The following is a 16,382-nucleotide window of genomic DNA, read 5'->3' on the forward strand; positions in this document are numbered from 1 at the left end:
GAGTGCCAGGAAAATGGATACTTGTAAATCATAATATTTATCATTCATATGACTTCTGCCCAAAGCATTTCGCTTAATAATTTAATCTACTCACTATCCCACAGAGACAGATCATAGTTGATTCTCTTGCTGATACTGTGAAAAGCATAAAGTGGCAGAGGGACTAGTTCAGGGCACACAGCAGGTCAGACAGAGTGACAGTAATTGTTCCATAATTTGACTGTTTGCCTTAAGGTCAACCCTTTGATTCTTCAGTAGCAGTTTAGAACATTAGTGCTTTTGATGATTTAGGTTCCATCTACCTTCTTAAACTTAGTCATGTGTAATCAAAGCCAGTATGGGTATTAAACTTTTTATAAACCTGCTTGCTGTTGGTTTTTTTAAAGATTTATTTTTAAAGATGTGTTTGTGTGTCTGTATATGAATATGTGCACATGACTTTGTGTGCTTAAGGAGGCCAGTGGCATTGGATCACTCTGGAGCTGGAGCTCTATATAGTAGGTTGTGAGCCTCCTGACATGGATGTCGGGAGCAGTACAGGCTCTTAACCATTGAGCCATCTCTTCAGACCTACTGTAGATCTTTAAAGCACTTTTATTTTCCAGTGCCTAATACTATACCCCAAAATCTCACTAAATAGAATCTATCCCAGTACTAGCTTTGACCAAGGGCTTTGTAATCTCAGTGATCTTTTAATGTGTGTGTTTCGCCTTCATGTATGTCTGTGCACCATGTTTGTGCAGGTGATTATTATATTTAAGAAGAAATCACAGACATAATGGATTGCAAGTTGAAGACAGGTTTGTGTACATTATTTTGGTCTGGGTGAAAAGTTAGAGATCTTTTATATAATCTTTGAGAGAGAAGTATGGGTCAGAATAGGTTTCCTATCACCCAGAAGTACCTGTGTAATGCAAGGAGTATGCTATAGCTCCTTGTGTGGAGTGTTTCTCTGACTTAGCAAGCAGAACCGGAGTCAGAATCCCAGCTTTGGGCACAATAAAGGCTTTACCATTAAATGCTACAGACATTAAATGAATTCAGCTCCTTTTAGAATTGAGATAAGAGTGGAAATTTGCTTCATGCAAATGCAATGAATCCACATAATCTTCTCTACTAGCAGAAATGTTTGATGTTTTGAACAAATAAATATCCCTTGTAGACAATGCCAAGGCGCTCTAGTATTAACTATCTCTGCCTTGTGCTTCTTTGTTCTTCTAGTCCTTATCAGAGTAGATTCTAAAATAGGTATTTGTACTTAGTTACTTAGAATTTTATATTTAAATATATATGAGTGCGTGCGCATGGGTGCCTAAGGAGGCAAGAAGAGGGGGTTAGAATTACAAGTGGTCATGAGCTGCTGGATATAGGTTCTAGGAAGAGAACACAGGTTCTGAAAGAGCAGTAAATGCTCTTAACTGCTGAGCCATCCCCTCTTAGCTTTATTTTATTCTAGAAAGAGAAATGATAATAGTTTTGTATATTCCTAACATAAAGTCACAATAGTTGGTATATTTACATTGTTTGGCATGTGTACATGTTTTGGATTAGCCAGATTTTATGTATATGGAGTTTCATGTCTATGTCTGTAGCTTAGATTATGTGACATTCTGTGTGTGCGCGCGTGCGTTATCAGTGGTATCAGATTGGAAGACATTTACTACAGAGTGTATAATGAGTCCTACATAAACTAGGTTATTAAAATGCAGACAGTTTGGAATTGTGGTTGAATAGTCTTTGGACTGTTGCTAGTTGTATGTCTTTGAATTATTTCAAAGCTCAATTTCCCTATTTACAAAATAATAATACTTCATAGGATTATTATAAAGATTAAGGGGTAATCATGCAAAGCTCTTTGTATATTATATAAAACATGCAGCGATTTAATAAATGATTTTGTTTTTATGCCTCTATTACTGTTTGGTTAAAGAAACATTATAATGGCTATAGGTTATCTTTATAGAGAATTATTTGTTGATTTTGTTTGTTTGGTTTTGGTTTTTTGAGACAAGGTTTCTTTGTGTAGTACAGGCTGTCATGGAACTCACTCTATAGACCAGGTTGGCCTCGAACTCAGAGATCCACCTGCCTCTGCCTCTGCCTCTGCCTCTGAGGTGCTGGGATTAAAGGCATGTGCCACCACTACCCAGCTTATTTGTTGAATTTTAATTAAATTGATTAGTCACTAAAGTGGGGGCAATAGGAATTTGCTAGTCTTGATGGAGAATATAGAAATAAACCAACATTGAGCATCTGTTACATATTAAGCTTTGTTCTAGATTTACCCAGTACTTATGACTGCCACAAGCTATAAAGGGCTATTTAAGTTCCAATTAGTTAACCCCTTCTCTCCATGCCATCTGCCACCTTGGCTTGAACCTAGGACATAATAAAATAGTTTAATTCATTTTATTAGATGAGAAAGTCCAGGAAAGTATCTCTTGGATGTTTATTGAGTGAGAAATAAACTTGTATTTCCTAGTTTTTGGTTTTGAATGAGGCTTAGACATGATAAGTGTGTGCTCTGTCACTCAAGCTCTTGTATTTGTATGTTTGTGCATGCACATGCATGTGTGCATGCCATGGAGCCCAGAAGAAACTTTAGGAGCCGGGTTCTCTCATCATTTGGGACTCAGGGATTGAATTTAGGGCCGTTAGGCATGGTAAGCAAACCCTTGAGTCATTTTGCATGCCTGGCCCCACTGTGGCTTTTTTTATATGATTATCTGATTTCCCTAAAAATCTGTTCTATACACCATCTCCTTGTCACTGGTGTGGGCTGAGGTATGAACCAGCCCTCTTTAGTGTCTTTGAGGGATGTGGGGTTTTGTGTTGAAGCTTCAGCAGAATGCTGGCCTCTGTAGTGTGTAATCTTCTAGGCTTTACTATTGCTTCTGACTGGTCAGTGTTTTATAGAACTTTTTCTGAAGTGTTTCATAAACTATTAGTCAGTCAGTCTCTCTCTCTCTCTCTCTCTCTCTCTCTCTATCTCTCTCTCTCTCTCTCTCTGTCGTGATTGCTTAGCAAATGAACAGTAGAAATAATGAAGAATATCTAACCTGGTGTACTTGTTCCATAAGCTGCCCTTAAACACTTACCAGGAAAGATGAGTGTGATAAAACCTCAGCTCAGTTTCACTCTAATTAACTTTACTTTTATCTTTCACATTCAGGAATTGCATGTAAAATTATAATCTGAGAAAATGGCTTCATCATTCTTTTCCCCTGTAGTTTAAAGTCTAGTAGTTAAGTCTGTCGTGGGAGGTTTGGCACCTCCTCCGCTATAAGCTGACTGACAGTGCTGAGAGAGTGCAGTTGATTGGATCCGACAGCACGACCTAAAGGTCTGGGTCGGGGTCGGGTAGCTCAGCAGTGCAGCACAAACTTAGCAAAGCCCTAGTTCAGTCCTGGTTCCAGGAAATTAAACATAAAAATCTGATGTCAAGACTTGAATATAGTTTTTTCAATGAAAGAAAAAGAAATGTGGGAAAGATTTTGGGGTATTAGTCACTTCAGAAGTGAGCACTGCTTATCTCTCCCTGGATTTGATGTATTTGCTTTGGGTAATGGGGGCAGGTGCAGTGTGCTCCGATTCTGAAAGAATCCTGTTGCTATGAGACTGCTGTTCTGCACTGGAGTTATTCTCTTTATGCCTTATGTGGCTGGCACAGAGACCATCATCTGTTTATTGGTATCCTTGGGATCATGTGACCTGGTGAACAGATGGGCCAGGTGAAACCTTGATTTTGCAGGTCTTATCCCCTAAATGCAACCATCCATTTGTTACATGTGATTAAACTATCACTAACAAGGGTAATTTCACATGCTTTTTGGCAAATGTGGTTAGCAGGATGTGACATGACGAAGCACTGCCTTCCTCCTCTGTGTGCCATCTCCCTTGAGGCCTCATCCTCCCTGCTCGCCCCCACCATGCCCTTGCCCAGGCTTGCCTTCCAGCTCACCTGCTCCAGATGGGCGGCACAGTGGGAGGACACTGGCAAAGGCAGATGTGTTTGTTTTCCGGAGACAAAATGTTGTGCTGCTGCAGATGGCAGTGCCTTGGAGCCAATGGCAGCCTTTGACACTGCTGCCACACAGCCTGGGCATCTTGACAGACAGAGCTGGCTTGTTCTTGGTGATGGGGAAATTGGGGGAAAAACAAAATTGAAGATGTTAATCAATTCCTGGACTTTTGGTGCAAGTAGCAGTGTTCTGCTGGGAGGGAGTAGTTCCCCCTCCCCCAGATGTCTCAGTCAGCTTGTGGGTGGATTTTCATTGTGGGCCAAGAGGTCTGTGTGTTTGTTACTTTACCTCCTAGCATCAATAGGACAGACTAAAAACTAAACAGGCTTCATCTAGATAGGTATTCATTTGTACTGCAAAACATAATGTATATCCCAGGTCACATCAGTCTCCTAGGATTGGGGTGGCTCATGTCTGCCCCATTGGAGATACTCCTGTTCTATTTTTAGCGGCCATTTTGATTGTCTAAAGGCTCAGGGACAGGTGTGCCTTGAAGTTGAGGTACCTTAATTAATATGACAACACTGTGCTTATACTGTTTTTCACCAGGGTAAAAATTCTGACAGCTGTCCTTTTCAGTAGTTTGCTTATTCAGTCATCAGGGTTGACTAAGTCCATTAAGAAGACAAAGAGTGGTTGTTGACTCCTTTACCTACCGGCTCCTACGGAAAAGAAAATGGCTTCAGAAGATCCTTCTTCAAAGCTACTGGCTTTATCTGAAAACCTTTTTCCTCTTCTTCAAAAAATTATGTGCTGTTTTTCCCAGCCCCGGTGCTGATAGAGTTAGGATTCTGCAGGTGTAAAGTCCTCCCCTCCCCTTCCCCATCTCTCCAGGGGGTTGTATGTGAGAAGGTGTTGCTTTCTCACTCAGAGAGCATATATGTGCTACCCTGTTGGATGCCTGCTGTGAGCAGAGAGAACCCCTGTTCTTGTTGTATGGAATAAGCCTATTGGATGGCTGGAATTGTACAATCCCATAATGCTAACTTTTCACCTAAACTGTCTTTCCTAAGTACAATGGAGGTGAAATAATATACGTAATTGGTTAAGTTTATTTTGAAACATATCTTTGAAAATTATGTGGTTTCCTATCAAGGTTTGGTTTAAGGCTGGAGTAGCAGGATGCTGCTGTGTTTCTTACATACTTTGAAAGACCAGTGTACTCTGCCTTTACAGTTGCTTTACACCAGTGCCCCAGTCTGGGTAGGCACGGTTGTGGACAAGCCCTAACGCTCTGACAGAAACACACATAAGCCCAGGCATCTTGGTGGCCCTTTTTATCTTTGTAGGAGCACACAATGTTATGAATTTAAGAACTGGTCCCCAAAACCCTTTTTAAACTCTGACAAAAAATGCCTGTGTGCAGTGAAGAAGGCTTTGCAGTAGAGGAAGAATTGACTGCTTTATAACATGGGAAGTACTTACATGTGTATCTTATATTCATTAAGCATACATGTATGTTTTATGTATTTTTACATATGCTATTCATAAAAAGGTCTAATTCATAAAAAGACAAAGGCTAAAAGGCAAGGAAGCATAATATTTTTAAGTTAAAAATGAGAAAAAGCAGTATAATAAGTATAATTCACGGGACTGGAAAGAAGAAAAGGAAAGGAAAGGTTATGATTTCTGTGTGCTAATTGCCTGGTGTTTTCATTTGTTAGGGAGCTAAGGACCAAACTTAGGGCCTTGTGCTTGCCAGGCAAATTCTCACTACTGAGCTAAATCCCAACCCAAATATAATAATCTAAATAACTGAAATGTTCTACCAGAATCATACACATCCCTTTTTGAAGCCTTTAATAGGGGTGGCTTAGAGCCAAGGTGTTCTTTAATTACTGATAGTTATTCACGCTGCAGCTCTCCAGCCTGCGCTGGCTTTGGGGCTGAGGAAGCAGGTGCAAAGTGCAGTGTGTCCCTTCAGATGGGAAAACGAAGAAGTAGAAAGTCAGTTGTACCGCAGAGTGAAAGTGCTGGGATATATGTGTGTCTGGGAACAGACTTAACCTGTGCTTTGAAAGACAAAGGGAAAACTGGAAACAGACCAGGATGTGTGAGAGCATGTTAGTGTTCACAGATGTTCAGGGCAGCAACAGATAGTTCTCTGAGCCACTTATTCCTCATTTTATCCGTTTTGAGTAATAGGGTACAGTATAAAAATGAGGGTATTATTGATTTTTTAGAAATGTAAGTAGATGATATATTCTATTGTATATAAAATCTATAGTTTGGTAAATAAGGCTGAGAGTTTTAAAGGAGTTTTTTTGTTATTGTTTTTCAAGACAGGGTTTCTCCGTGTAACAGCCCTGGCTGTCCTGGAACTCATTCTGTAGACCAGGCTGTCCTGGAACTCAGAGATCTGCCTGCCTCTGCCTCCCGAGTGCTGAGATTAAAGGCATGCGCTACCACTGCCCAGCCAGAGGGATCTTAAGAGATTGAAACATGAGAGGTAGTCCATTTTATCATAAAAGCAATGGGCCAGGTCTGGCAAGATTGCTCAATGGTTAATGAGGACGCAGGTTTCAGTATCTATATCACAGCTCACAACCATCTGTAACTCCAGTTCCAGTGGATTCAACTCCCTCTTCTGGCCTCCTTGGGCACCAGAGATGCATCTGGTATGCATCCATATATGCCATGGAGACGAATATTCTGTACACACAAAATAAAAATCAATCCTGAAAACAAAACAAAAACAAAAATCAGTGGGTCTTTCTGAAAACCTTTGGCTAAAGAGGGGGGTTTACATAATCAAATCAGATTTTGTTAGATCATTGGCTGCTCTTTAGTGGAGTATTTGAGGAAAGAATTGAGGGAACGGGGAGACTTAAGAGCTCACATAGCCACTGTGGCTGTAGGAATAACTCACATTGGATATGAGGTGTTAATAGGGTACGCTGTTCTCACAGAAGGGTTCCTAAATATTCTATTTTCCTTGAGAATTCATTGTTACTCTGTATGTACACTATTGGTATCTAAAACATGTACAATTTTATATATTCTGAATATTCCCTCCCAGAAGACCATAGTGTCTATTAACTCGGAGATGAGTCTGTTATGTATTCAGCATTCCTAGTTACTCATGGACATGCTCAGTGTAGACATTTAATATGTAACCTGCGTTATGTGTGTCTATAGCAAAATATGGCTTCTGCATGAGTTTTAGGGATTCACTTGAATGCACATGGAACCCTACCTTTGTCCTAGAAACTACCAGCCCAAGAGAAAGGATCTAAGCGGCCTGGTTGCAAATGTGGTGTTGATTTTGCCATTGCAGGGTCAGCAATTTTATTTTGATGTTATTTGGAAGAAAGCAGTATTTTTGATTAGCAAGTAAAATTAATGTAGAAAACAAATACTGTGTTAACTAGTTGGTATAATAAGGCATCTGTGCCATGTTGCATTTCAACTCATTAAATTTCTCAACTTCTAATTACAGTAAGGTTACAGCTTTTAACAGAATCAACCAAACTTGAGCTTAGCAGTGGCTTTGGAGAAATAAAATTAAGGGGCTGGGGAGATAGCTCAGTGGTTAAGAACACTGTTCTTCCAGAGGACCCAGGTTCAATTCCCAGCACCCACATGGCAGTTCACAACTGTTTGTAACTCCAGGGGATCCAGCACCCTCATATGGACATACATACAGGCCAAAAAAAATAAGTAAATAAAATAAAATAAAATAAAAAAAGGAAGAAAGAAAGAGAAACAAAATTAATAGCATTTTTGCATTTTAGTGGGATGGACTTAAACATTGAAATGACATGCTGCTTATTTTTTTCTTTTTTTCCCCTTTGGCTCCTACAATTCAGATTTATTTAGTACTTGCTGTTTACTCCTAGGAACTTTAACACAGGTAAACACTGTGATTCATCATGACTCTGTTAGACAAGTAGGTTGAGCATTTGAGGCTCTAAGTGGAACAATATACTTTCAAAGAAAAAGACCTAAGGCAGTGAGAAGAAATAGCACAAATACTCTCTGGATGGTTGAATGGTTGGACATGGCTCATTTAGGGTTTCTGTAAGTCCAGTAGTTATTTCATTTGTAGCAAATTGTCTCTTTCATTCTCAATGTGGCATAAACATTTATAGACACTAATTGTTACTAGAGAGTAAACCTCGGACCTCATACATCTAGGGAAGTTATGAACCACTGAGCTACATCCCTAGCAAATATTTAGTGATTATGTCTTCTTGGTTTGAGGTTTTTGTGTTTTGTTTTGTCTTTCAAAACGGTTTCTCTGTGTATCCCTGGCTGTCCTGGAACTCACTCTGTAGACCAGACTGGCCTTGAACTCAGAGATCCACCTGCCTCTGCCTCCTGAGTGCTAGGACTGAAGGTAGGCGTACACCACTGCCACCTGGCTGATGAGTTTTAAGATGTTCTTTTTTTTTACATCTGCTGAGAACAGCACAACTCTTTTTTTTTTATGTATACACATGTTTGCCTGCAGGCCAGAAGAGGCACCAGATCTCATTACAGGTGGTTGTGAGCCACCATGTGGTTGCTGGGAATTGAACTCAGGACCTCTGGAAGAGCAGTCAGTGCTCTTAACCTCTGAGCCATCTCTCCAGCCCAAGATGTTCTTTTTTATTATTTGTTTTATGTGTGTGCATGCTTGACCTGTATATATTATGTATGTGTACCACATGCATACCTGATTCCAGTGGAGGTCAGAAGTGAGTGTCAGGTCCCATGTAACCGGAATTACAGATGATTGTGAACAGCTGTGTGGGTGCTGAGAATTGAACATGGGTCTTCTGCAAAAACAAGTATTCTTAACCGCTGTGTCATCTCTACAGCCCCAAATTTATGTTATTCTAAGTGGTTTTTAGACTTACTATTTTATTTAATGTGTATGAGTGTTTTGCCTGCATGTGTATCTACCACCACATGTGTGCCTGGTTCCTGAAGAGGTCAGAAGAAGCCGCTCCTGGATCCCCTGGAACTGAAGTTATGGATAGTTGTGAGCCACCATGTGCATTTTGAGAATCAAACCCAGACCCTCTGCAAGAGCAACAACTGCTTTTAACCACTGAGCCATCTCTGCAGTCAAAATTTATAATTTTCAGTTATGTGGGGGCAGGTACAGGGGAAGTACAAGTACCCTTGGAGGCCAGAGATATCAGATTACCTGGAGTACAAGCAGTTTTAAGTAGTTATGGGTGCTGGAAACTGACTTTGTGTCCTCTGCTTTTTTTTTTTTTTTCCTTTTTTTTTTTTTTTTTTTGAGAAAGGGCCCCTCTGTAGCCCTGGTTTTGTCTCTGCCTCTTGAGTTCTGGGATTGAAGGTCATGTGCCACAACACCGAACACAATATGTACTCTTAACCACTGAGCCATCTCTCCAGAGCCCTGTGTTTTCTTTAATGTATGTGTGTATATGCTCATGTGTGTACATGTGGATAGAGACCTGAAGACATTGCGTTTCTTCCTCAGTGCTGTTTATCTTGTTTTGTTTTTAAAGACAGGATCTTACTCACTTGAACTTAGCAGATTCAGCTAACCTGACTGGCCGTCAAGTCCTAAGATCCTCCTGTCTCTGCCTCCCTAGCAGCAAGATTACAGACGCATGCTGCCATGCCTAGCCTTTTTATGCATGCTGGAGATGGATTTGACTGCACCACCTCCCCAGCCTGTTGGTTTTAATTTTTGAAATAAAGTCAGAGTAGTCAAGGCTGGAAATTCGGAATCCTCCTGCAGAGGCCTCCTGAGTGCTGTGCGTAACAGTTTTTAGTGCTACAGTGGATAAGTTTATTTATGAAACATAGAGTTAATACTCTAACTAGTTGAAACTTGTAGGTTTTTTTTCTATTTGTCCATAGGACTAAGGATGAAGAAGGAAACTGCTTTCAAATTCCAACTCTCTCCTTTTCCTTTAGCCGGTCGATAACAGGAGCTCGACTTCCCTAAGTTCTGTCCGTGTCTCTGCTAATACTCTCCCCAGAATATGCCTGTGTTTCTTTTCCCATGGCTGCCTCTTCACTGCTAGTTAAACTCAGTTTAGCACTTATCAGAGAAATTCTCTGCACTCTTTACCCCATTCCCTCACATGAATGTCATCCTCAACTTCTTTGTGCTGTCATAGCAACCTACATATACTTCTGCCATGTCCCGTTGTGACTATTTCCTTCACTGTCTTCCACATGTGAGAACGTGTAGGTGTTGGTGTGAGTAAACCCTCTTCACTGGCTGCCTCTTCTCAGTCTTACTGACTCTGACTGCACCCTTCTTCTCTTTCCAGCACTACTTCCCCCTTAAGGAAAGGCTTAACCCTTTGTTGCATTTTCTCTCCCTCTTGTTACTCAGTCTTACCAGTTTATCTTCTAAATACACCTCACATTCCACACCTACACCATCCCCTTCTGCCACAGTTTAACCCTCCCTGTCTTCCATCTAGACTATTCATCATACTATTAATACATATTAATAACTGTCTTAAAATGCCAAGTTTTCACCATCTCCTCTGGTTGCATACTGCTCACATTCCTCCTTTCTTTTAAGAAAGGATCTTACAAAGCTTAGGCTGGCCATAAATGCAATGTTTATGAAGGTGACCTTGAACTTCAACACACACACACACACACACACACACACACACATACACACACACATACACATATACACACACCGCCACCGCCCTCAGTTTCCCTCTCCCAAGTGCTGGGATTACAGGCATATGCCAGCACACCTGGTTTAGCCTGAGCTAGGGATCAGGTGAGACTGGTTGAGTATATGCCAATTTCCTGATTATCCTGTCTTGTAAATCCAGGGAACTTTTACAGGATTTGATTAAAGATTTTTATAAACTGTTTCTATGCTTACATAGAAGAGATTGAATCTATGCATGGTTTTGTTTTTTGGTGTTTTGAGACAGGGTTTCTCTGTGTAGTTTTGGTGCCTGTCCTGGCTCTCACTCTGTAGACCAGGTTGGCCTTAAACTCACAGAGATCCACCTGGTTGTGCCTCCCTAGTGCTGGGATTAAAGGCGTGCGCCGCCGCTGCCGCCACCACCACCACCAGACCATGTTGTTTTGTTTTTTTGAGACAGGGTTTCTCTGTGTAACCCTGGCTGTCCTGGAACTCATCCAAGCTGGCCTTGAACTTGGATAGCCACCTGCCTCTGCCTCCCAAGCGCTGTGATTAAAGGTATGTGCCACTATCTCTGGCTATACATGGTTTTCTTAAAAAGGAGTATTTTTTGTCTAGGTGTGGTGGCTCATGCCTGTAATCCCAGTACTTGGAGGGCTGAGGCAGGAGAATTGCCATTTGTTCAAGGCAAACATGGTACTTAGTGAGACCTTTGTCTTATGGAAATGATTCTGTATCACTTAGGAATAGAGACCATAATATTTTAGATCAAGCAAACGTATTTAATCACAATAATTGAGAATTGCCAATTTTAAAAGTTTGAGATTAATTTTATTTTAAATGTGAAAATCTGTAATTAGGGCCAGCAGATAGAGACACTTGCTGCCATACCTGAGTTTGGTTTCTGGAACCCAAATGGTAGTAAGAAATAACTAGATTCCTGGAGGTGTCCATGTGTACACTCCAGCACTCGTGAACACACCAGTATTTTTAATCCGTTATTAAAGTAGCAGAATTAGAATTCTAAAATTATACTCTGAAACCACCCAAAGGTAGTAGATTCTGTTGGTTATTTATTGAAAACAAGTTCCTGAGTCAATTCAGAGCATTAGTGTAGAAGAATAATGTATCCAGTTTACTTAGTAATAAACAGATGAAAATGGATATTGACAGAGCAGTTAGGGGATTGGTGTCACCATTATTTATTGAATAACTCCTACAGATTCTTGGTAGCTTTAGACCTTACAGAAGAATTACAGCTGTAACATTAAATCTGCTCTCTTAAGTCCTAAAATATTATTGATCACAATCGGATGTGGTAAGTGAAAGACAGAACAATAGGTACTAGTATAAAAAATTACAGGATGTTTGTGTGTGACATTCACAGCTGTTTATTGAATCATACATTTACACTAATTTCCATTTTTGTGGAGGCAGAATGGTTTCCTGAGAAAGCACACGAGACTTGTAGTTGGGAAGCTTGAATTCTGGTCCTGAGTCTGGTGCTAAGGATCCATGTGGATCACAGTCTTCTCTTTGAACAGTGGCCCCATGTGTAAAGGGAATGCTGGGTAAGCTCATTGAGCTCATAGATTCTCCAAACATACAAACTGCATTTTTATGAGATGTCTTAGGATAAAAGGTAGAACCTTGGCAGTCTGCTGGACTAAGAGGAACAGGCTTGTCAGAGGAAAAGATCAGTGCTAAAGCTTGTGTTTGTATACACAGGGCCCTGGGTTTGATTCCCACCCACCCCCAAAAGTGGCCACAGTATTCTTTTCAAGATATATTATATGTTTAGAAATCCATTGATTAAAATGCTTACCTCGTTTATCCCATGGTGATTTAGTATCTACTTCCACATTACTGACCCACCAGGCGTGGAAGTATGCTTCCTATACTGCTTAGGATTCCAAGGTGCAACATGGCCCCAAAGAAACTGCACTTTTCTTCAAGGCCCCTCAGCCATAGTGATGTCGTCCCATTCAATTAGAGGTGGCAAAGGCTGGCCTGGCTCCAAAAGAAGACTGTCAATTCCTTTCCCTTTCTGTGTCCACGCTCGGCAGGATGCTTCCTCACGCCCACCTCTCTCCCCCTTGCTGTGACTTCAGCTTCCGCCAGATGTCACACCGCTGCTTGTCACCGCCCAGACTCTCATCATCGCTGATTTTGTTGTTTCGGTGTATTTGTAACAACTGTTCTCTTTAGCTGTAAAATTTATGGAATTTCACGCACTTCTTAAACACCACAGTGTTCTTTTTTCATAATAAGGAAACAGACAAGGCATTGTATGCACCAAAGTTAGATTTCAGCAAAGTTTCTGTGTTGTATGCTCCCCACTCCCAAATGAACAGGTCAAAAGTGGAACTGAGCTTAGTTCTTTGCCTCTCAGGGGCACAGAGATAAGTTAATACATCTTGATCTCAGGAGGAAGTACATAAGAGATATACTTTATAGGTAATACTCCAGTTAATGTTATCCCTTTGGTAGCCATAAAAAGGTAGATAATTTTATTCTCTGTGACAGCATCTCCTTGATCTTTGTATTATCTTGTCAAATCTGTTAGTACAGTTAGAACCTAAAACTGAGCAGGTAAGAGTAGCTAGGTTTTGATATTACTGTGCATCGGGCATTGCACTGAGTCCTTCACGTGTATTTATTTAAAGCCCAAGAAATCTTCAGTGGCTTGGAACTCTCTACTTAGTAAATAAGCTTAATGTGTACTTTTTAAGAGAGGGAAAATATATCTGTCTGACTCCTCACACACTAATAAGAGACAATTTTTTAACTTGGAATGGTGACACATGTCTATGATCCCAATACTAGAGATATGAGACAGAATGTTTACAGCAAATTCAAGGCCAGTTTAATCCACATAGTGAGTTCCAGGCCAGTCAGGGCTGTATAAAGACCATGTTTCCACCTGCCTCCCAAAAAGAGAAAGGCAAAATTTTAGAGTCTAAAAGTTATTAAGTCCCAGGTTGATTTATTTGAAATTTTTTCTTTGTATGTCATACACAACTTAAATCTAAGCGTGTTGGTGTTCGTAAGCCGCTGGTGGTGACCGCCAGGCTGTTGTTAGGGGGTGAGTGCCTTACTACGTGCCTGAGTTCTTCTCCTAGATGGAGAAGTATTTGTGTTGGTTGAAATATATTTATATACCTAATATTCAGTCTCAGCCTTTGCTGTAGAAGATGTCCAGCCACCTAACACAGGTCTCCACTGGCAGACCTCCTAACTTTGTCTTACGTCTTTGATAGAGTAGAGGTTACTTTGTGAAGGACAGGATTTTTGGTCCTGTCATTGGTGTTTGTACCTCCCAGTATTTGGGTGGGTTCTTCCATTTAGTATGTGATACAGTGCATAGGAAATATGGGAACTGATGAAAAAGTACATAGGCTAGAAAGTGATGCTTAATGCTTAGGACAGCTACATCAGCTAGAACTAGTATGAAAATACTAAATACTTGTTGCCTTAGTTTCCAAATGTGGGTCTATATTTTTTCTGAGGGATCTAGGGTAGACTGACCTTGAAGTAAAATAATAATTTTAAGTGTCTAATACGATTGCTTTCAACCATGCAAGTCTGTTAATCTTTGGGCATGGGTAAAGAATCCTAGGAAGGAGGCACTAGGAAACTCCCCCACCCTCTTTTTTTTTTCTTTTGGTTTTTTGAAACAGGGTTTCTCTGTGTAGCCTAGCTGTCCTAGAACTCTGTAGACCAGGCTGGCCTCATACTCAGAGATCCGCTTGCTACTGCCTCCTGGGTACTGGGATTAAAGGCTGATACTAGGAAACTTCATTTTCTACTTGCTCCCATGTTCCAGACAGTGTGCTAGCTACTTTTAATAAACATCCCTCTGCATCCTTTTATAAAGACACATACCTATAAGGAATTTGCCTTGTGCCAGGAGTAGTTGGGCTTCCGATTACTTATACTTTTAAAAACAATCACTTATTAAGCCTGTATTATACTTTAGCTATTTGCCGTGAATGTACATTATTTCTAACCCTTCACTATAGCCTTTTTGTACTTGGCATTATCCCATATTTCAGTTGAGAATTCTAAAATTAAAACAGGCTAAGTACTTTTTCTAAAGTAACACATATGCTAATAGAATCAGAATTCAAGCTCAGGTCCAGCCCTTGGTTCCATGGCCTGTTTCTTCCTGAGTTGTTTGTCTGTGGTATTAGTTCCCTTTTTATTTGGGACTTAATGTCTAACTTGTGTCCTAAACTGTTTTCTCCTTAGCAACTCATGTCTAGAGGGAGGTTGAAAAGAGAAGCAACAAATCCACTTTTCTATGGAGATGTAGGCATTTAATTTAAATTTGAACCACTTCTTAGAAATGGGCCTGTTGGGGCTAGAGAGATGGCTCAGTAGTTAAGAGCACTTACTGTTTTTCCAGAGGGCCTGGGTCAACTCCCAGCACCACATGGCAGCTTGCAACTGTCCATAACTCCAGTTCCAATGGATCCAGTACCTCCTCTGACTTCTGGGGACTCCTATACACACATGGTGCACATACATACACTCAGGCACACACGTATATACTTAAAATAAGTGTTTTAAGTATCACATCCTTGCCTTGGTTTAGCAGTTTTCTTAATATTTTCTTGAAATATTAAACATTGACCACATATATGTTCAAATGTTCGAGATATTCTTTTGTATGATTATTAGTGTTCACTCATTTAACAAATGTTTATTGAATATATGTTGTATACCTGTACATCACTGAAGAAGACAGATATACTCCTGCCTTCATAGAGTTTATAATATATAAAGTATTTGTGAATAGGTGAATTGTATCTTCTATATACTGTTTCCCCCAATCACAGCACAAGGAGTCACAGTTGTGTAAGCTGTTAGAATAGAACAGAACTATAGGAACCTATGCTATTAACTTTCCTTGAAGAACTGCTTAGAATAGCACAAAAATGAATTGATCTAATTCCAGCAAACAATGACAGCATTCAAAACTTTATGTGAAACTTAAAGACAAAACAAAACAAAAACTAGTGTAAGTCAAAGGTCTTTGATGGAGCATTGTCAGAATTTCTGAAACTGCAAGTTGTTACACAGATGTATTGACTTAATTAGTCTAGATAACACCACTTATTTATGCTTAAGCATCTCACACATGCAAAAGTTGGTAATTCGAAGTCACACAATATTTGTGAGTTATCTTCTATATCACAAGTTGTAGTTTCTGACTACCAACTTAACTGAGTGTATATGAGATGCTTAAGCATAAATAAATTATATTATGTAGATCAAGTAAGTACCACAGTTGCTTCTGGACTTGTGTTTACATGGGATATTGTGTAAAATCTTCTAATAATGACTGTTGAGTGATGTGAATTGTTCTGAAACATGATTTAATCTCATACTATGGGAAGAGCTTCATTAAATAGAACATACCTGGAATCTGCTGCTTGAGCCCTCTTTGAGAGTCTGGATGGATTTCTAATACATCATGCAACTTGGCAAAATCATTTTGGTTATCCATGTAGTGGGTGTTTTGGGAGGACTGAGTTATACACTTAGAAAAAAGGTTAAACTTACTTTGTGATGGGTAAGAAACTGTGTCATGAATTCTCTTATGGGAGAATGCTCATTAAAGACACTAGGCTAGTCTTTTTCTCCTCCTCCCTAATCCTCCTGATTTAACTATAAGAACATTATGAGGTTTAGCCAGGCGATAGTGTTGCACACTGTGGAAGGCCAGAGGCTGGCAGATCTCTGTGAGATCCATGGTCTCCAGAGTG

The 16,382-nt window shown here is 40.1% G+C and overlaps 1 protein-coding gene across 1 annotated transcript in view; it reads left to right on the top strand.

Moving 5' to 3' along the window:
• Positions 1-16,382, top strand: part of Psmb2 (proteasome 20S subunit beta 2) — a 36,527-nt gene that overhangs the window by 12,438 nt on the left and 7,707 nt on the right. The window lies entirely within an intron of this gene.

Source organism: Onychomys torridus, chromosome 2, assembly GCF_903995425.1.
Source record: "Onychomys torridus chromosome 2, mOncTor1.1, whole genome shotgun sequence".
NCBI lineage: Eukaryota > Metazoa > Chordata > Mammalia > Rodentia > Cricetidae > Onychomys > Onychomys torridus.